Here is a 21,362-nt window from a genome sequence, read left to right as displayed (position 1 = left end):
GTCATTCCTAGACTATCAGGGAATAGGCTCTGACTGTTAAACTGATGAATTGGTTCATTCAGAAGCAGCCTCTGCCCTCTTCAACCTGCCTTACCTTATTGACTTCTGATTTTCAAAACTACGAAGTGCTATATTACAAGAATAGCAAAATCAATGGGACATGTTAACTGCAGATAATTTGGTGTTTAATCTATTGTTGACCAGCTCAGAACACCTTGAAATGGGGTGGGAAAGTGAACCAGATGGGTCAAATAATCATAATTTGTATTAAAAAGTGACAGGGAGGCAGATTATCATTAATAATGCTTTTCAGCTGGACCCATCCTTATGAATATTTGAGCTAGGGCAGTCGCTTGATGAAAGGAATCTTCATTGATTAATTGGCATGACTTTTTGGTGATGGATGGATCCATTAATTGATTGCATTTGCAAAGGAGTAAAGCAGTAGTCCTGGCAGGGCTGGTGTTAAGGACGTGTGCCTCACAAGCCTGCCATTGCTCATTTTAATTTATTGTTTTGGAAAGGTAGGCTGTGCTAGACCCTCCAGGGCCATGATGTCACCTCACAACGTCTCTCTGAGAAAGAGTCCTCCATCAGAGTGAGGAATTGTGAGTAAGGTGGCCCTGGAGAACACCTGTGCTACCACTGCTTTGTGGTGGTGTCAAATACAGTTCAACATATCACAATGGCAAGCTGTGGCAGGTGACTACTAGGGAGAGGGTCTTTTCAATGGTGGTATCCTGGATATAGGGACGTGGGTGGCGCTGTGGGTTAAACCACAGAGCCTAGGACTTGCCAGTCAGAAGGTTGGCGGTTCGAATCCCCACAACGGGGTGAACTCACGTTGCTCGGTCCCTGCTCCTGCCAACCTAGCAGTTTGAAAGCACGTCAAGTGCAAGTAGATAAATAGGTACTGCTCTGGCGGGAAGGTAAACGGCGTTTCCATGTGCTGCTCTGCTTTGCCAAAAGTGGCTTAGTCATGCTGGCCACATGACCCGGAAGCTGTACGCCGGCTCCCTCGGCCAATAAAGCGAGATGAGCACTGCAACCGCAGAGTCAGCCACGACTGGACCTAATGGTCAGAGGTCCCTTTACCTTTACCTTTATCCTGGATAAGGAATAATCACTCCAGGGAGGATTGCCTGGGATCTACTTTGTAGCCTTTTAAACCTTCCCAGGTGTTTACATCTTGAAATCCCTTAGTGCTTTTTTAGATCATTTATACCAATAGTGGGTCCAATGTGCTGTAAAGGGAAGTGAGGAACAGATTGGGCTGGGCAGTCTGGGGAGGTAGCCCATCTAGGAGAAGGAAGACTCTGGTTCTAAGCCTCCACTGCCTTTTAGGACATCTTCAGCAGAAGAAAAAGCTAAGGAATAAACCCTACACAAATCAGGAGAGGAGTCCCTAAGATAGTTGAATGACACCTTGTATGACTCCTTTCTGCAGCTCCTTCAGACAAGATGGTGCCAAAGGTGTTGCTCCCCTTTCCTTGGTAAACTGGGGACAGCAGAAGCTTGGGTGTGTACAATGAGTTCTCATACATAAGACTCACCCAGCAAAGGGGGGAGAATTTTATCGTAATCCTTGGCTGGGGATCCATGAAATGCGGCTGTTTACAAGCCCAGCATATTGGAGGAATGCTTCCCATATACACTGGAATTAAAAACACACCTGTTGTCATAATGGGCTTAATTGGTTTACAGATCTTCTGTTGTTATATTGAAGGAATATAACCGTTTCCCCATTTCCTTGTCTCTCAAGTCTTCTTCATTGCTGTGTTGGCAAAGCCCCTTTTGCCTCTGAAATGCTTGTTGTTTGTGTCAATATCCTGGGAATGAAGTCTGAAGCTTTAGCACAGGAATTCTCCTTGCCCCCTGAGCTCCTGTTGGTTAGGTAGGAGGGATGGTGAGAGGCTGCAGGATGACACCCACGACCTGCCATGCTCTCCACAACATCATCAGAAGAATGATAGAGCCTAAAGGCTTCGCTGATTAGGTATGGATCTGATTTAAAATACAATTAATTTTGGACTTCTAGCAGATGTCCTCCAAATTAATTTGATTTAAATGGATGTACTTTGAATCGGACATTGGGCCAGGCCTGGGACATCCGCCCATCTCCAGTGAATACATTCAGGGTTACATCCATTAGCAAGTAGTGACTACTGTAACAGGATGTACCTGCCTAAGCAGCACAAACAGATGTGACTCTTTAAATAACCAGGTAGGCGCAAATTGAGTTGGAGAGAAGATGGATAAGCCGTTATCAAGATGGGAATGCACAGAAGCAGGAGTTATTGTGGATTCCTTTGGAGTTAGCAATGCAATTAACTGAACTGTGCAAGTCGGGGAGAAACAATGTCTGTGCAAAGTGAGTAACTATCTAAAAAGTGTGTGAGGTGCCATTTGTGGGATTTGTGTGTACTTTGTGATGATATTCTGTGTCAGCAAAGGGTGATCAACTGGCTGATAGCAGGATTGCCGTCGGACCTGGATTTCAAAAATAAGAGAAACTCAAGAGCTATGAGTCCTAAGACAAACAGCATTTGTTAAGTTCTCCTTTCTCTAGTTTGCCTTCTCTTTTTCTCCTCCAACTTTCTTGACTGTATGCTGTTTAAATTTGATGTTTTGTAAGGAGTCTTGAGGGCCCCACTGAGGTTATTACACACACACACACACACACACACACACACACACACAGAGGATGTCCACCAACTTCTGGGAACACATCTGGATGAACTACTACGATGAGTGGGTTGATCTCCACAAAGAATTAAAAGTTGGGGGTTCTATAGGCCCACATTCCTGAATAATCTAGCCCTGCCTCCCCAAACTATACATTGCCACTCATTTACCCACCAAGGCATCAGCGACACGGATGAAGCCATTTTTTGAAAACCTGCAGCAAATCCCAGTTGTCCAGTGGTGGTGTAATGATTAGAGTGTTGGACTAATGATGAAAGGATCTGTTGGGTTTGTTTCTCTCCCTTTCTCATCTTTCCAATCTTAAATCCAGTTCTCTACGTTTTGCGTAAATTTATGGTTTATTTTTTTAAAAAAATGAAAATTCAACAGCATCTTAGTGTGAATTTCTCAAAAAAAACTCCACATTTTTTAATATGCAGTTTTGATTGATGTACAAGTTTTGCAAGCAGTTCCCCCTAATATAATGCAGTTTTGTCTTTCGTTTCCACCAGTATGTTCATTTTGCATGCACACTTTCTCCTAACAGTCATTTCTGTCAATATTCTTTGCTTGGCGAATTCTATGGCAGAATTCGGATAGGCACGAATTTTGAAGGATAGCTGTGTTTTGGTTCACATATAGTTTTGGGTAAACATGAATTGGATAGATTTGGCTTCGAATGAGAACTGAATCAAATTTCACTGACTGAATCATAGATGTCATAACAGCATTGTGATATGGGCAGATTTATTTTAAATTCCTTTCCTATTGATCCCTAGCATGGAATTTGTCTGTTTTGCAGCTGCCACACACTGAGTCAACATCTTTATTGAACTATTCACTGTTATCTCAAGGTCTCTTACCTGGTCAGTCTCTGCCCATTCAGACACCGTGTGTGTGTGTGTGTGGAATTATATATATATTTGCCCCCAAATACATCACTTTCCACTTGTTTACATCAAATTGCATTCACCATTTTATTGCCCATTCACTCAGTTTGGAAAGGTCCTTTTGCAGCTTTTAAAATTTTATTTTTATTTATTTATTTATTTACAGTGGTACCTCGTAAGACGAATGCCTCGCAAGACGAAAAACTCACAAGACGAAAGAGTTTTTTTTTGTTTTTTTTTAGTTGCTTCACAAGACGAATTTCCCTATGGGCTTGCTTCGCAAGACGAAAACGTCTTGCGCCTTTTTCTTAAAACCGTCAATGCATTCCTATGGGAAACCGTCAATGCATTTCCTATGGGAAACCGTGCTTCGCAAGACGAAAAATTCACAAGACAAAAAAACTCGCAGAACGAATTAATTTCGTCTTGCGAGGCACCACTGTATTTTTGCAATCTACCCTATTGCTTATTTTGCCTTGCAGCTCCTTTCTAGGGACACACACAAGGGTCTGTCGGTCACCTGCTGGAAAAGGCCTCAGGGGGTATGGGAGAAGAAAATGTATCTATTAACCCCATTCTGAAATGCTTCCCCCCACCCCCTGTTGAGACTTGAACGAGGCTCTTGCCCAAGCTGGCTAAAGCCCTAAAAATAATAAAAAGCAACCCCTTCTTAGAATGGATACCCTTTAACATTTTATTGCAGGTTCTACCTGGGCTTATGAAAAGCCATTAATGACTGTCACAGCTTCCTGCAGCAGGGAGTTGCAAAGGCTGGCTTTCCTTTCAATGGAGATGTGCTTTCTCTTCCCATCCTTTACCTAGCCAATCCATTCAGTGGCTGACTCCAGTTTTCAGGGTTCAGCCTCAAAAAGCCTTCAGACTGTTTCAAAAAAGAGAGAGGAAAGATTTGTTTCAGAGTGGTGTGAGATCACCCAAAAAGACCCTTTTACCCTCTTGCTTAAATAAATCACACTCCCATATAAACACCACTGCAATGTTTCCATTCCTGGCTCAACGCTGCTGTCATTTTATGGCGTATAATTTCATTCATCCTTCTATCTGTTCAAACCTTCCCGGTAATTTTTCTTCCCCATTGTGCTCTGTTCACTTATTCTCGTCCTTCCCTCTTTCATCAACATATGTTTTGCTTAGCTCCTTTCTTTCTGTTTTGCTGAGCCACCCAAAACCTCCCTGTCTTCCGCGTTCTAATTTCCACAATAAATCCTGTTATCTCTACCTGCTTCTCTACTGGCTCAATTACTCTCATTATCAGCTATATCCTATTTCCCATAATCTGGTTATCGTGTTCCTCTTACCAGCACAGCCCTGCAAACTCTCCTCTTTCCCTCCTCTGAAGATCCATGGAAGCTGAATGTGCCCATCGGAGGGACTAAGAAGAATGTGTTGGCCAAGAGCGAAGCCTCGTTGTGACTAGAGGAAGCTGATTAATCTTCCCATTGCGACAGACTACTGGAACTGTTTACTGAAGACTGTCATACCAGGCTAGCCCCACTTAGAATAATAGGATCAGAGAATTGTACAGTTGTGAGAGACCTTGAGACCATGACAGATGGCCACACAACCTCTACTTCAAAACCTCCTGTGAAGGAGAGTCCACCACCTCTCATAGGAGTCCATTCCACTGTCCATCAGCTCTTGCCATCAGAAAGTTATTCCAGATGTTGACTCCTTTCGTGTAACTTGAATTTATTGGTTTGGGTCTTGCTCTCTAAACAAGCTTGCTCCATCCTCCATGTGACAGGCCTTTAGATAGCTGAAACCATACTGGACCCAGCTTAGCTTTTGCAAACATGCCAGCAGTTTTATTGCTGCACTACTTGAAGATGACTATCATATCTCTTCTCAGTCTCCTCTCTTCCAAGCTAAACATCTGCAACTCCCTCAACCACTCCTCATAAGGCTTGGCTTCCAGACTTATTTGCTTTTACTTATTAAGCTATATATATATATACTGAGCCTCAAAGTGGTTTACAAAGCTGCGGTACAAGAAGGACATGTCTAGTGGCTGCACTGATTGCCAATTTGCTGCCGGGCCAAGTTCAATGTGTTATTATGATATAAAACCTTTAACAACTTGGGATCAGTTTACCTGTGACATGGTCTTACTCTACCTATGCTCATTTGACCTCTTCGATAAAAGGAGCTGGCAATACAACACGTGCCACATAATACTCATTTTGCATTTGTAAGAGCTTGATCATTCAGACCTGCTCTGGTCAGACCTCACCTGGAGTACTGTGTCCAGTTCTGGGCACCACAGTTCAAGAAGGACACTGACAAACTGGAACGTGTCCAGAGGAGGGCAACCAAAATGGTCAAAGGCCTGGAAACGATGCCTTATGAGGAACGGCTAAGGGAGCTGGGCATGTATAGCCTGGAGAAGAGGAGGTTAGGGGGTGATATGATAACCATGTTCAAATATATAAAAGGATGTCACATAGAGGAGGGAGAAAGGTTGTTTTCTGCTGCTCCTGAGAAGCGGACACGGAGCAATGGATCCAAACTACAAGAAAGAAGATTCCACCTAAACATTAGGAAGAACTTCCTGACAGTAAGAGCTGTTCGACAGTGGAATTTGCTGCCAAGGAGTGTGGTGGAGTCTCCTTCTTTGGAGGTCTTTAAGCAGAGGCTTGACAACCATATGTCAGGAGTGCTCTGATGGTGTTTCCTGCTTGGCAGGGGGTTGGACTCGATGGCCCTTGTGGTCTCTTCCAACTCTATGATTCTATGATTCAGTGTGGCAGCACCCACACTTTGGAAATCCCTGCCTATTGAGAGCAAGCAGGCAACTTCACTGTACTCTTTTCAGTGCCAGCTAAAAATATTCGTGTTTAGGCAAAGCTACGCAGATGCTTGATATGAACTTTATCCCATTTTAGTATTTAACATGTGTGTTTTAAACCACAGGCAACTCCCCACTTACATGGGGTTATGTTCTGGGCCTCCACGCACATCAGTGAAATATGTGTGTACGTGGGGAGCATCCTGCAGAGCCCTAGCGGCTTGCGAGGAGATCCTCCCAGAACCCCAAAGAGGATGTCTCCCCCCCCCCGGGCTCTGCAGAGGGTCTCAGTTTGAGCTGGAGGGGCAACAGGGCTTTGATGCGGCTGCTCAGCCTCTCCGCCTAACAGCTGATATGCGGGGTAGCACAGCAGCAGCAGTTGCTTCCCTGTGTGTCAGCCGAGCAGCTCAACAAAGCCACATTGCCTCTCCAGCTCACACAGAGACCCTCCCCAGAAGACAGGGGTGGGGGGAAATCTAGCTATTGTGCTGCAATTTTTGGAGGATATCCCTCCCCTGATTGAAGTGGTAGACAATTTAAAACAGTGTCTTACAACTGGAAGAAAAATGCAAAAAAATGAATAGGGCAGGTAAGGAAGAGAAATATAAGCATATTCAGTTGACTTGGCCTCTGTGAGACAGAGACCATAGTCTCATCTGTACTAAAGCAGTAACATACCATTTCTAATAGCCATAGCTCTCCCCACCAAAGGGTCATGTGAACTGTAGTGTGTTAAGGGTGCTGAGAGTTGTTAGAAGATCCCTATTTCTCTTGCAGAGCTACAATTCCCAGAGTGGTTTAAAAATCAATATCTTTCCCCAGGGAAGTCTGGGAACTGTAGGTCTTTGAGAGGAACAGGGGTTTCTTAACAGCTCTCAGTGCTCCTAACAAACTACAGTTCCCATGATTCTTTGGGGGAAGGGATGACTATTTAAGAAGATATACTGTTTTGCATGGATAGTGCAGGTGGAGCCCGCCTAACATACGCTTTTTGAACCAATCTGAATGATCAAAGGCTACAGCATAAAATACTGCATCAGTGACTCACTTCTCAAAGGTATTGCAGGCTGAGCTGTATATCGTAGTCTGGCTATATATACACCAAAGACTTCATAAGACATCAGCTTGGGACTGCATCACACACACACACACACACACAGGGGTGGGGGAATCAGCCTGTGAACGCACTCTGAGGAGGGCCGTGATAACAAAATGCAGGCAAACATCCTGATGGGTTCACACATCACTGAAGCCACTGAAACTTTGACAGTGCTGGTGGCAGAGTGTCTACTCCCTCTACTGGCAAGAAATGCTTGTTTGGAATTCTTTTTGCTGGCTGACGCAGGACCTCACTTCTTTGGAGAGATCTCCTGGGCATTCCTCCACATGGAGGTGTGTTTTTGTTTGTCTGTTTGTTTGGTGGGGGCTGTGGGAAACCTAGTGTGTTCACTGAGCATGCTCTAACCACATAACTCCTGTAAATGGCCACTTTTGCTCTCCAGCCAGGAAAGGCCACTTACGGATGTCCGTGTGGGGGGAATTTGATAGTGTGGATGTCAATGTGAAGAACCCTGGACATTCATTGACCTTGCCCTGTCCCCCATACTTCCAGACGCCTGACAGTGGAGCTGAGTGCCTCTGGTGTTGGTGGGCTCTCCTGCCCTGGAAGATTTTGAGGGGTGTCTGGATGGCCACCTACCAAGGAAAGCTCTAGTAGCGGGTTTTCTGCATTGGGAGAAGGTTAGAGTTGATGACCTTTGAGGTTCCTTCCAACTTTATTATTCTATGGCAGCTTCCTTTAGAATATCAGACAAATAAAATAGCACATCAGATATGAAATCTCTGGATTGGGGAGCAACAGGCGGACAGGCTTCACATAAGCAATAGTGAAGGCAAATATATACATTGTCTTTCCCTGACACTGAATCCTTCTTCATCTCCTTTGATCCCACAAAATCATTTATTACTTATTCCCAATTCCACAATCCCTTTCTGCAAGTAAAGGACAGTAAGCATTATATTATGTCTTTATGCATAAAGTTGAAGGAATCGCCACTGTCAAAAGTCCTTTGTCCCTTCTTCCCCCATTGAATTGTTCAGACATTTCACCAAATTCATATAGAATTTCATTTCAGGGATGGGGGCGACCTAGGGCTGTGAAGAACGCTCCTGTGGGATTAAACTAAGACACAACCCTCTTTCTTACTGTCCCCCCCTCCCCTGTTTCCTGGAATTTCTGCATAATTTTCCCCAAAGCAAGAACCTTCAATTCAATATTTGCTGTGCTTTGAATTGAAGGGGAAAATCATAATGAACACCATGCATGGACACGCTATTTTGCAAAGCTTCATCAACAATGGTTTTGTTTCATTCAAAACCTCTCAGAAATTTTAGCAAGCAAGAATGTCCAAATTTCCCATTGACATTTCACTTTAGGAAACTCAACTGCACCTGCGCAAGGTGCCAAGTGGACCATGCATGTTACGTTCCAGGGATGGGGCATCTGTGGTCCTTTGGTGGTGGTTGCACTCCATCTCCCTCCAGCCCCAGTCAGCATTGGCAAATGACCAGGATTACCAGGAGGTGAGGCTTAGAAACTTCTGGAGGATCACAGGGTTCCCCCCCACCAGTCGTTCTATTGATGATAACTTTTTTGTCTACCTCAATTCCGCCTCTTCGCCTCAAAGCTTCTCTGCTATGCCCTTGTCCACTTGATGATTCCTTGCAAGTTTGCTAATAGCTGACCAGATTTCCACTGCAAGGTAGCGGAGTGTATAATAACCTGCAATTATTGTCCATTTAGGCTCTCCCTCGGGTCTTTTTTATCCCCGCCTGTGCCAGATCTCTATGTTGCCTTTCTGCTGATTTTACTACCACATTAATTACTGCTGAGAAAGGTGCGGAGGTGGGGGGGGAGAGGGGGGAGGAATGCAGCACACTCACAATTACCCAGCCCGTTATTAAATGTTCACATCATCACTCTTTGGGCTGCATTTTCACTTGCGATTTGAACGATCAGGAATATACTCCAATATGAATTTCTCTCTTGCTTGCTATTTCTTTCTTTCTTTCTTTCTTTCTTTTGCGTGGGCAAGTTCTGGAAGAACTTACGAGTGGCCAACACAAGCAGCAGCCGGCATGATAAGATGAGATTTGACCACTTTGGGTTGGAGGTGAGGACTGCATGTATAAATACCTAGGGTAGGAGGATACAAACACCCTCCAAACAGGGAATCCACATGCAATGGAGAAGACTAGGCTTGAACCAGTATTGGGACAAAACAGCCACCCAACATTTGGGGGCAATTTGGGGGGAGAGGGGCTGAAGAACTTTGATTCCTTTATTTTATTTTTTTAAAAAAATCTACACTGCTTTAGTGTTAAAAAAACACACCTCAAAGTGGTGAAAAAATTAACAACAATAATATAAAAGATTCAGAAAGTTAAGATAACAGTACTTTCTACATATATGGGTAAAAAAAGATAAAGGTAAAGGCCCCCTGACAGTCAAGTCCAGTCACAGATGAATCTGGGGTTGTGGCGCTCATCTCGCTTTACAGGCCAAGGGAGCTGGCGTTTTCTGGGCCATGTGGCCAGCATGACTAAGCCACTTCTGATGCAATGGAACACTGAAACCAGAGCAGTGCATGGAAACACCATTTATCTTCCCATCAGAGCAGTACCTATTTATCTACTTGCACTCCTTGGCGTGCTTTCGAACTGCTAGGTTGGCTGGCAGGAGCTGGGACCGAGCAACGGGAGCTCACCCCGTCACAGGGATTTGAACCGCTGACCTTCTGATTGGCAAGCCCAAGAGGCTCAGTGGTTTAGACCACAGCGCCACCTGCATCCCTATATCTGGGTAAGGTAAAGGTAAAGGGACCCTTGACAGTTAAGTCCAGTCGTGAATGACTCTGGGGTTGTGGCACTCATCTCGCTTTACAGGCAGAGGGAGCCTGCGTTTGTCCGCAGACAGTTTTTCCGGGTCATGTGGCTAGCATGACTAAGCCACTTCTGGCACAACAAAACACAGAACACTGACATCAGAGACACACACGGAAACACTGTATCTGGGTAGGGCAATCTAAATAAGGATGTTTTCTGCAGGTGCTGAAAAGAGTGCAGTGAAGGCACCTGCCTGATGTCAATAGGCAGAGGAGAAGAAGAAGAAGAAGAAGAAGAAGAAGAAGAAGAAGAAGAAGAAGAAGAGGAGGAGGAGGAGGAGTTTGGATTGATATCCCGCTATATCACTACCCAAAGGTGTCTTGAAGCGGCTAACATTCTTCTTTCCCTTCCTCCCCCACAACAAACACTCTGTGAGGTCAGTGGGGCTGAGAGACTTCAGAGAAGTGTGACTAGCCCAAGGTCACCCAGCAGCTGCATGTGGAGGAGCGGGGAAGTGAACCCGGTTCACCAGATTATGAGTCCACCACTCTTAACCACTACTCCATGCTGGCTCTCTTCCAGAGAGTTCCAAAGTATAGGTGCTGCCACACTGAAAGTTCTTACAAATGTGGAATGAGTATTACGTAGCACCTGTAACAGTGTGGGTCCCATCAATTGAGGATGATGGCAGAAACCACTACTTTGGAGCGGATGAGGCTCCCTTAGTAGATGGCCCTAGTTTCTCTTTCACTATTCAAACAAACAAGAAGGTTTGCTGCTTCCATTCAGGCAGTGTTGAAGCTGTAAGCAGCAGCTGACCCACAATCTTCTGGGCCTAATGAGAACTACACTAGATCACAACATAGCATCCACGGTAGGGGAAAGGAGATGGCTGTTCCGCTGGACAGAGAAACTAGGACCACCTAGCATGAAAGGCGCTCCCCATTTTTGGTACAAACACAGCGGTGCCCTGGATTAGGTGTGGTGGAAGCAGAAAGTTTGGTCTCAATCTCCCATGGGTAATCTCAACAGTTTACCTAGTTGGACTGTTTAGCTCTATTTAACATATAAAAGCCATATGAACATAGCCTTATACAAAGTCAGAGCAGTGGTCCATCTAGATAAGCATTCTGTACAGTGACTGATGGCAACTTTCCAGGATTTCAGGTAGGGAACATGCCAAGCCCTACCTGGAGAAGTTGGGAATTAAACTTGGGACATTCTGGATGACAAAGAGATGTGGTCTTTCCCCAGATTTCTGTTTGTTCAGAAGGCCATGACTTAGATTAGCCTGTGCCAAATATTTTCTGATTTCTATATTCTCATTGAAAGAAGTATGCTGTGTGTGTGATGAATGCCTTATCAAACATTTGCAGTTTTTCAATGTTGTTTGATGTCATTTCATTCCCATGAAGCCGCCTTCTTCTTCTTCTTCTTCTTCTTCTTCTTCTTCTTCTTCTTCTTCTTCTTCTTCTTCTTCTTCTTCTTCTTCTAACATTGTTATCTAACATCCCTTCTGCCCAAGCTATCATTTAATTGGCGGCCAATGTGATTTTCTTGACCATTAGATATGGTGTCATTATGGGCTGTGACAAAATCGCGAGGCTCATCTCAGCAACGAGGGACTGGAACAAGTGGGGAAATGGCACAAAGAAGCAGTGAGGGCAAATGAGGGCAAGGACAGTAATGGGAAGTGAAGGAGAAGGAGTCAAAATTACACCAAGAACTGCACTGAACCAATGCGAATGTGTTCACAATGAGTGCTAAAAATAGCCAGAAGTCAGGAGAGCTTTTTGACATTTATGAAAACTAACACGGGAGAGGCTAGTAGTTTTGATTCAGCCCTTCTTTACGGAAGGAGAGCTGGGTATGTCCTTCTCATGAAAGCTGCAATACAAAATTCAGCAGCGCAAATGGTACCACTGCTCTGTAAACTGTGACATGCCTCCAGTAAGGAATGTTTTCCCATCCCTGTCTCAGTCTATATGTTCTGCCCTGTCTCTCTAAAGCAATCTTATAAATCTTTGACGAGAAGACTTCTATTTCAGTATTAGATTTCCCAGCCAAGATCCACACACACACAGACACACACCAAATTAGGTCTCCTGCTTAGCAAGATATTTTATTGTTCCAAACAGAATGTTTTATTTTGTACATTGTACACCCTACTCAGGTGGCTAATAGCTCCTAGCTTCAGCCTCAATGGGCCTCGGTGGGCAGGCAAAATTGCCGTCCCTCTTGGATTCCTGAATATTTCCATCTGCTTAATGGTGATTCTATTTACTCACTGATCCTGTTTAAAGTTGGCTGCTGTGGGTGTCCACATAGAGGACTATTTGAACAGAACGTCTTGTCTCTCTCCCTCTCCGGTACTAAGTGCACTTGCACCAGGTCGAATTAGCTAGAATCAGCAACCTCTTTGGCACCCTGTGGTCAGTTTGACCACTTATTCAAATATGTGCGAGTTGTCGTCGTCATCACCGTTCATTTGTATGCCAAATTTCCATGCTGAAAACCATGCTCAAGGTGGCAATTGACATAATTGCTGAAATATAACAAAAGTATTCATAAGCAATAAAGAAAAAAACACAGCAAAATATGCACAGCAAAATGTTAATTCCTGCATAAGATCAGAAATACAGCTACAAAAAAAATGCAGCAAAATTAACATCTCCATAAGTAAATATTGACCCCCCAACTATAATAACCCTCCCCCTGAGTTCGGGTAGAAACTAGTGTGTTTAAAAACATAAAAAAACCATACATTTCTCCACCCACTTTTGCTTCTGGCCCCACCCACCATATGTTGCGCAGAAGGTAGCTCAGAAGTGAATAAGGTCCTCAGACTTGAAAAAGGTTCTTCTTGGTGGGGGGTGTAAATATTTTCACAATCAATAAGATTTGGAAGCAATATCCTGCCCCCCCTAAAGAAATATCCAAAGCTCAAAATAGATTTTGCCACAGCCCCAATTCTAAATTTAATGCATATCCTGGGAAACGGGGGTAGTCTTGAGAAACCAACGCTGAAATGCATACACATAGAGACTGCAACTTTTGCTGATGTTATCAAAACCCTCAAAATTGCTCCGATGTCTTGCATGAGGAAGAGCTCCAAAATCTCTTCAAGCTCACTTTAGATAGAATTTTGGTGGTAGCTCTATTGAAAATCCCATAGTATTAAAGCTTTTGCAGCTTAACCCTCCTGCCTGCCCACCCCCAAAGCTGTAGAAGCCCTGGCCTCATCTCTCAGCAAACTCAGGAGTGCTTCTATATTTTTGAGTTATAACAAGCAAAACGCCAACTGATATATATCGGAGGCCTGTATTTATTTTAGCCACTTTTTATGTGGCTGATAGTGTGATGAGTAACATTTCTTTCTTGATAGGAAATAAAATAGGGTGGATGAAAAGTTAAATCAAAGGCAGCTGCGGTCTCGGAAGGACAACATATATCATGGAATGAAACGCTCGCGTCGGGAAAGTCGAAAATTCTTTTGTTTTCTGGTGGTCTGTTAAAACGCTACGCCGTGACATGGCATTATCTGTGGCTAACAATGCTGAACAGATAAAGTGCCTTTGTGAATGTGTTTAGGGTGATCTTTTTTTTGGGGGGGGGGAGGTGTGTGAGATAAACATTCAACTTAAATATAGTATTGTGGAAATACATGCCCATCAGTCACCTGCAGGATTGTGGAGATGTGCCTTCAATCTCTCTGGAGGTTCAGTGAAGACTGTGTGATAGAATCACAGAATTCTGACGGGATCCCAAAGAGTCATGTAGTCAAAAAGCCCTGTAATTCAGGGATCACAGATAAAGAATACTGTATTTTTCGCTCTATAGGACACACTTTCCCCCCTCCAAAAATCAAGGGGAAATGTGTGTGCGTCCTATGGAGCGAATGCAGGCTCCTTGGCTTCAGCAATAGCAAAGCGATGCCTCCGAAGCGCAGAGGGAGCCCTCCCTCCGTGCTTTGGAGGATTTGGGTTCCTTTTCCTAAAGCCATGAGAGCAAGACTCTTCTGGCTTCAGCGAAAAGAACCTGAAGCCTCCAGAGCATAGTAGGAACTCGCACTGTGCTCCGAAGGCTTCAGGGATAGCTGCCTGAAGCCTCCGGAGCACAGCGGGAGGTCCTGCTGTGCTCCGGAGGCTTCAGTTTCCTTTCACTGAAGTCAGGACTCTCCTGGCTTCAGCAGAGAGGTAGAGCTGCACAGCGCCCCTTCAGCGAAGCAGTAGGAGAAGAGGCTCCATTTCTCCTGCCACTTTGCTTAAGGGGCGCTGAGCAGAGAGGGGGAGAATTATTTTTTTCTTGTTCTCCCCCTCTAAAACAAGGTGCGTCCCATGGTCGGGTGCGTCCTATAGAGCGAAAAATACAGTGCTTGAGAGATGGCCATCCAACCTCTGCTTAAAACCTCAGATGAAGGAAAGTCCACATCACCTTCTGAGGGAACCCATTCCACTGTAGAACATTCCACTGCAGCTACATAAGTGTGCAAGCTGAGTCCACTGTGCTCGGAGTGCAGTGAGGTGGCATGGAAGTTCTCTCTGTGGAGTTTGACCAGCACTGGTCCATCCACATTGGTGGTGATGGCATGAAGAAAGAGCACCATGCCACCAAAGGGATGCTGTCAGAAAATGACAAGAGACCCATGGAGTCAGCAGGACTGGGCAGAATAACTCCTCTACCCAGTCCATTCACTCACACATAACCAGCTGGGCACAAAGGCAGTTGTGTAAAGGAGGAAGCTTTCAACAGGTGTCAAAACAACCACCACCATCCCAATATGCCTTTGATTTGATATTTCATCCACCAATAAAAGCACATTGCAATGCAATGCAAGGCGAAAACAAGGCTCAAACACAGGATAAGGGATGGCCGCATGTGTGTGTGTGAATCAGCTGTACCTCACTGTGGGCTACCACTAGATGAATTCACCAAACAATGGCATGCTAGTTAATAATGACAATCACAACATCACCAGTGTGGTTGCTTGGAATACCATTTCTTTTTCTCACTTTTTTTAATCCTCCCAGATGAGCCCAAACACTTTTGTAAGAGAAATGCAATTACAATTTTAACATCTATCCATCATTTAGCCTATTTCTAGCTAAACAATAAAACACAATAAAGCATATTAAATTTAAAACCATATATAATTTGCCTAAAAGAGAACAGCTATTGTAATTATTATAATTATTGTAACAATTTATCACCCATCCTTCACCCTAAGGTCCCAGGGTGGGTTGCACCAATTATAACACAATCTTATTATTTTTTAAAAAACACCCAGGTTAAAACAACTTAAAATTACAGAAATAAGGAGGGTCAGTCCTAAAATATATACATGAAGTGTCAAATGTCAGGGTGAAGACATGTGTCTCTATCATTCATCAAAAGTTGTATAATGAAAATGCCAGACCCAGCTTTGTGGGAAAGGACTTCCACAATTTAGGAGCCGCCACCTGCCAAGCTTCTGAGGGTGGAGGAACTACCAAGAGGGTCTCCTCCGATCTTAGCACCCATGAGACTCAGTAGGGAAGAAGGGGGCCTTTCAGATGTGTGGGCCTATGTGATAGTTCCCTGCCCAGTGTCAATAGACAGGGAGTCCTAACACACTAAAGGAATGACTTTCATGTGGAATAGACATTATATGGAACATGTAGCAGTCCTGAAGACCAAAATGATCAAATCAGTGCAGATGGTCTAAGATTATCTCATAACTGGGAACAAGCCATTTATGTCTTTATACACCAACAGCACATTAAACTCAGTCCAGTAGGAAATTGGCCACCAGTGCAGATCTTAGTATGCTCCTGGTCTCTCACTCTTGTTGGCAATTGTCCCAAAGGCTGTAACCTTTATTCTTAGGGGAGTCCCTTGATCATGGCCCTTGAGTCCCTTAGGGGGGTCCTCTTGATTATGGCCAAACTCTGGCCTCCCAGATGTTGTAGGACAACAACTCCCATAAGGTCCGGCCAGCATGGTTTTAGTGGTTAGTGATGATTATTGCATAATTTATAGGAATTTATAGAAGAGGATGACTAAAACCTGACTCCTCTTGGAATAAAAGTTGTCCACACCCAAAATATGGCTTCAAAGCTTTACTAACAGAACTTTCCTCAAACAGACACAAAAACAAGTAATGTTACATCCAGGGAGTGGCATAAATTCATGTGTTTGTCCACAGGTTTCTCACTCCTTGTGTGGTATAAAGATCGTCTCTCAGCATCTAAGATTCAAATCTGGAGTGGTAGTCCAACAACATCTGGAAGACACTTTATTGGCTACTCTTGATCAAAATCAGTGTTTCCCAAACTTGGGTCTCCAGCTGTTTTTGAACTATAATTCCCAGCATCCCCGACCACTGGCACTGCTAGCTAGGGACGATGGAAGTTGTGGTCCTAAAACAGCTGGAGAACCAAGTTTGATCTAGATGAAAGTTGCTCCTTCCACTCTTGTCAAGTATACTGGAGAATCCAATGGCAGTAAGGAAAAGCTTTTGCTTTTCACAGAAGTATTTCACTCACATCCAAGCAGCACAATTTAGCCTGCCCTTTGCACTGTTTTAAGAATGCTTCCAACAGCCTGGGTGCAGGTGCCTTGCTTTCTATTATGTGAGCTATGGCCTTCATTCCCTACCCCCCAATCTCACCCACATCCCATAACCACATAGCCCAGATATGCATTACAGGAAAATGTGTCTGGTTGCGCTTCTATTACAATCGTGATCAAAAGGCGGTGGTATATTGAAATATTTGCTTTACACAAATGCATTTGTTATCAGAAGGCCCCTTTAACATAAATGGCGTATTTTCCCCTAATGTTCTCTGCCTAACAAATGGTTCGATAGGAGCGTGAGAGCCAAACTATGTGGGCAGAATGCAGTAATTTCTCTTTAACATGCAGGAATTCTGAATGCAAGTAAACGCATGCCACAGTTTATGGCGTCTAAATCTGAATAATTGTATTTCTGCGCTGTGCATCTGGGAAGATAATAAAGCCACAAAACAATTTAATGAAATATATAAAAAATCAAATGACATTGCTAAATATTATAATATGCAGAAAATATATTTTGCATATTGTCACCTAATCTTTCATCCCGGGTGCTAACAAATAAGGGAGCCGTAATTGAAAGTCTTATTATCCATCTACGTAAATTGAGCACAAATTTACCTTGTTTCTTTTCCTTTGTGTGTGGGCAAATGTATTTGTAAAAGGCAAATTTATATTATTGTTTTATGTCGGTTGCATATTTTCCCCGTAATAATGAAGGTGACCAAGATAAGTCTTTGCCTTGTCAAATTGTTCCTTATGCCTCTCTACAATTATGCTCCTTGCCGTAATGAGAGGTGAGCTTCAGATACGATATACACCTTTGTCTTTCTAAAGCAAAAAGAGGAATTTCAGGATCGTGTATGAATTATATGCTTCTACCCCCCCCCCCGCCTTTTAGAGAATAGCAGTCATTATGGCAGTCCCGTTATGAGAGGGGGAAGTTTCAGAGACCACATCTGGTGATTCTTTTGCATCACCTAAGAATGGTTGAATGGGTTCATTTCAGTTCCTCTCAATTTCTACTCCTAAGGCCACTTCTCCACATTTTCCACATTAGTTTGCATTAAAAGAGAAAAAAAGTCCCATGAAAATTCATCAGCATTTTGGTATGGTTTTCTCCTCAAGTGCACTCCCCCCCCCCCCCAAAAAAAATGATTTCCCCTAATAAAAGACTTTTTTGCATGTCATTTTCACCAATAATTTTTTTTAATGCACGTTTCCCACTAAGATGTGCATTTTTGTACATAATACATAGCGGAAGCACTGCATGGCAAAATCCGAAGAAGTGTGAATTTCAAGGGATGGCTGTGTTTCGGTTTATTTATTGCTTCAGAAAGTGTGAATAGTAATGGCTGCAATGGCTAAGTTCTCTGTTGGAGGCTTTGAACACCAGTTGCTAGGAAGCATGCATGCTCTGCTTGTGGCACCTGCTTGGTCCCATTGAGAAGACGATCTTGGACTGGATGACCTGACGTAGCAGGGCTCTTCTTATGGAAATCATATTTCTAGTAGGAATAATAATAATAATAATAATAATAATAATAATAATAATAATAATAATAATACTAATAATAATAATACTAATAACAACAACAATAATTTATTTGTACCCCGCCCATCTGGCTGGGTTTCCCCAGCCACTCTGGGCGGCTTCCATAGAAACAAAAAATACAGTAAAATATCACAGATTAAAAACTTCCCTGAACAGGGCTGCCTTAAGATGTCTTCTAAATGTCAGGTAGTTATTTATCGCCTTGACATCTGCTGGGAGGGCGTTCCACAGGGCCGGCGCCACTACCGAGAAGGCCCTCTGCCTGGTTCCCTGTAGCTTTGCTTCTCGCAATGAGGGAACCTCCAGAAGGCCCTCGGAGCTGGACCTCAGTGTCCGGGCAGAACGATGGGGGTGGAGACGCTCCTTCAGGTATACTGGGCCGAGGCCGTTTAGGGCTATAAAGGTCAACACCAACACTTTGAATTGTGCTCAGAAACGTACTGGGAGCCAATGTAGGTCTTTCAAGACCGGTGTTATGTGGTCTCGGCGGCCGCCCCCAGTCACCAGTCTAGCTGCCGGGTTCTGGATTAGTTGTAGTTTCCGAGTCACCTTCAAAGGTAGCCCCACGTAGAGCGCATTGCAGTAGTCCAAGCGGGAGATAACCAGAGCATGCACCACTCTGGCGAGACAGTCCGCGGGCAGGTAGGGTCTCAGCCTGCGTACCAGGTGGAGTTGGTAGACAGCTGCCCTGGATACAGAATTGACCTGTGCCTCCATGGACAGCTGTGAGTCCAAAATGACTCCTAGGCTGCGCACCTGGTCCTTCAGGGGCACAGTTACCCTATTCAGGACCAGGGAGTCCTCCACACCAGCCCGCCCCCTGTCCCCCAAAAACAGTACTTCTGTCTTGTCAGGATTCAACTTCAATCCATTAGCCGCCATCCATCCTCCAACCGCCTCCAGGCACTCACACAGGACCTTCACCGCCTTCAGTGGTTCTGATTTGAAAGAGAGGTAGAGCTGGGTATCATCTGCATACTGATGGACACCCAGTCCAAACCCCCTGATGATCTCTCCCAGCGGCTTCATATAGATGTTAAAAAGCATGGGGGAGAGGACGGAACCCTGAGGCACCCCACAAGTGAGGGCCCAGGGGTCTGAACACTCATCCCCCACAACCACTTTCTGAACACGGCCCAGGAGGAAGGAGCGAAACCACTGTATAACAGTGCCCCCAGCTCCCAGCCCCTCAAGACGGTCCAGAAGAATGTTATAGTCGATTGTATCAAACGCCGCTGAAAGATCCAGCAGAACCAGGAAACAACTCTCACCTTTGTCCCTAGCTCGCCGGAGATCATCAACCAGCGCGACCAAGGCAGTTTCAGTCCCATGGTGAGGCCTGAATCCCGATTGGAAGAAGAAAAGCAATCTCTCTACATCTGCTGCTTCCCCTCCAGTCCCAGGGCAACAAATAATGCTGAGCAGGACTACTTTAAGCCTCTTGAATATAAGGTCTACACTGAAAGTTCTGGGAAAGGACTCAATGTAGCACTTTTTCGCTTGCATGATGGGATGACACCCCCATCTTCTTCCCTTTATTCTGCTCTGGGGCATCTACTGACCCACACAGAGTCAATTTGAGGAGCTGCTTATCCATTGTGAAGGAAATCGGCTCTGAGTGCTCACTGGAAGGACAGATCCTGAAGCTGAGACTCCAATACTTTGGCCACCTCATGAGAAGAGAAGACTCCCTGGAAAAGACCCTGATGCTGGGAAACATGGAGGGCACAAGGAGAAGGAGATGACAGAGGATGAGATGGTTGGACAGTGTTCTCGAAGCTACCAGCATGAGTTTGACCAACCTGCAGGAGGCAGTGGCGTGCTCTGGTCCATGGAGTCATGAAGAGTCGGACATGACTAAACAACTAAATAACAACAACAAAACAGAATTCATTGCACAAACTTCCACTAGTGAGACTAGTTAGTTGAATTCTGCCCAGGTTTGCACATGCACTGGAATGAAGTGCTAGAATTTACTGTACCAATTCAGACAACAGGTGTGCATTTAGGAGAGTGCCAACTTTGAATGCTCACTGTAAGTAGAGATGAAGAGCAGAGGCTCAGTTTGCTTTGGACTTTTGTTGCAGCAAGTTCTGAGTTCTCTACAGCTATGCAATTCCTAACCTCCTTTGCTCTATGGGAAAAGGTGAGTAAGAGGTGAAACAATAGACGCTCATAAAATTCTGCATGGAGAATGTGGATTGGGAAAAGATTTTCTCCCTCTTGCATTGCACTAGAACACATGGGCATCCAACAAAGCTGAATGTTGGAAGAGTTGGGACAGATAAAAGACGACACTTCTTCATGCAGTGCAGACTTAAACTATGGAACTCGCTCCCACAGGAGACAGTGATGGCCACAGATCTAGATGGCTTTAAAAGAGGATTAGACAAATTTGTGGAGGAATGGGATAATGATGGCTACTAGCCATGATGGCTATGCTCTACCTCTGCAGTTGAAGGAAGCAATGCTTCCAAATGCTAGTTGTTAGAAACCACAGGAGGGGAAAGTGCTCTTTGTTAGGATATAGTCCCGTTCCACCTTAAAAGGATCAGGCATGACTGTTGTGTGTCACATGCCTGTTTACTTCCAGCACAGTCTGCTGGAAACTTCCGTTTGTATATTGCTTTTGCTTCTTGCTGTGTGCTTGGACATGAAAGGAAGCAGACATGTTTTTCCTTTGTTCCTGAACTATGCTGAATAAATGTTGTAAATACGCTTACACATGACTCTGTCTGCCACCTCCATTGCAAGAAGATTTATCCAATCTGCTGATAGAGCGTGCCGAGTCTCTAAACATATCTAAGGCTCGTGTCGCTGTCTGATGCCATTCAATGGGAGACCAGTGATTGCCCGGCTGCCGGCCGGTGGCTGGAGCCAGCTGGGGGCCTGCCTGATGCTCCCGTCTCCATGGCAGTATCCCAACACTCTTGTGCTAATGTTCTACTCCATGGTTAACAACAACAACAACAACAACAACAACAACAACAAC

The sequence above is a fragment of the Podarcis tiliguerta genome (assembly GCF_965153285.1).
Source record: "Podarcis tiliguerta genome assembly, chromosome: 11".
NCBI classification, from domain to species: domain Eukaryota; kingdom Metazoa; phylum Chordata; class Lepidosauria; order Squamata; family Lacertidae; genus Podarcis; species Podarcis tiliguerta.
Note: the sequence above shows the minus strand (reverse complement) of the source record.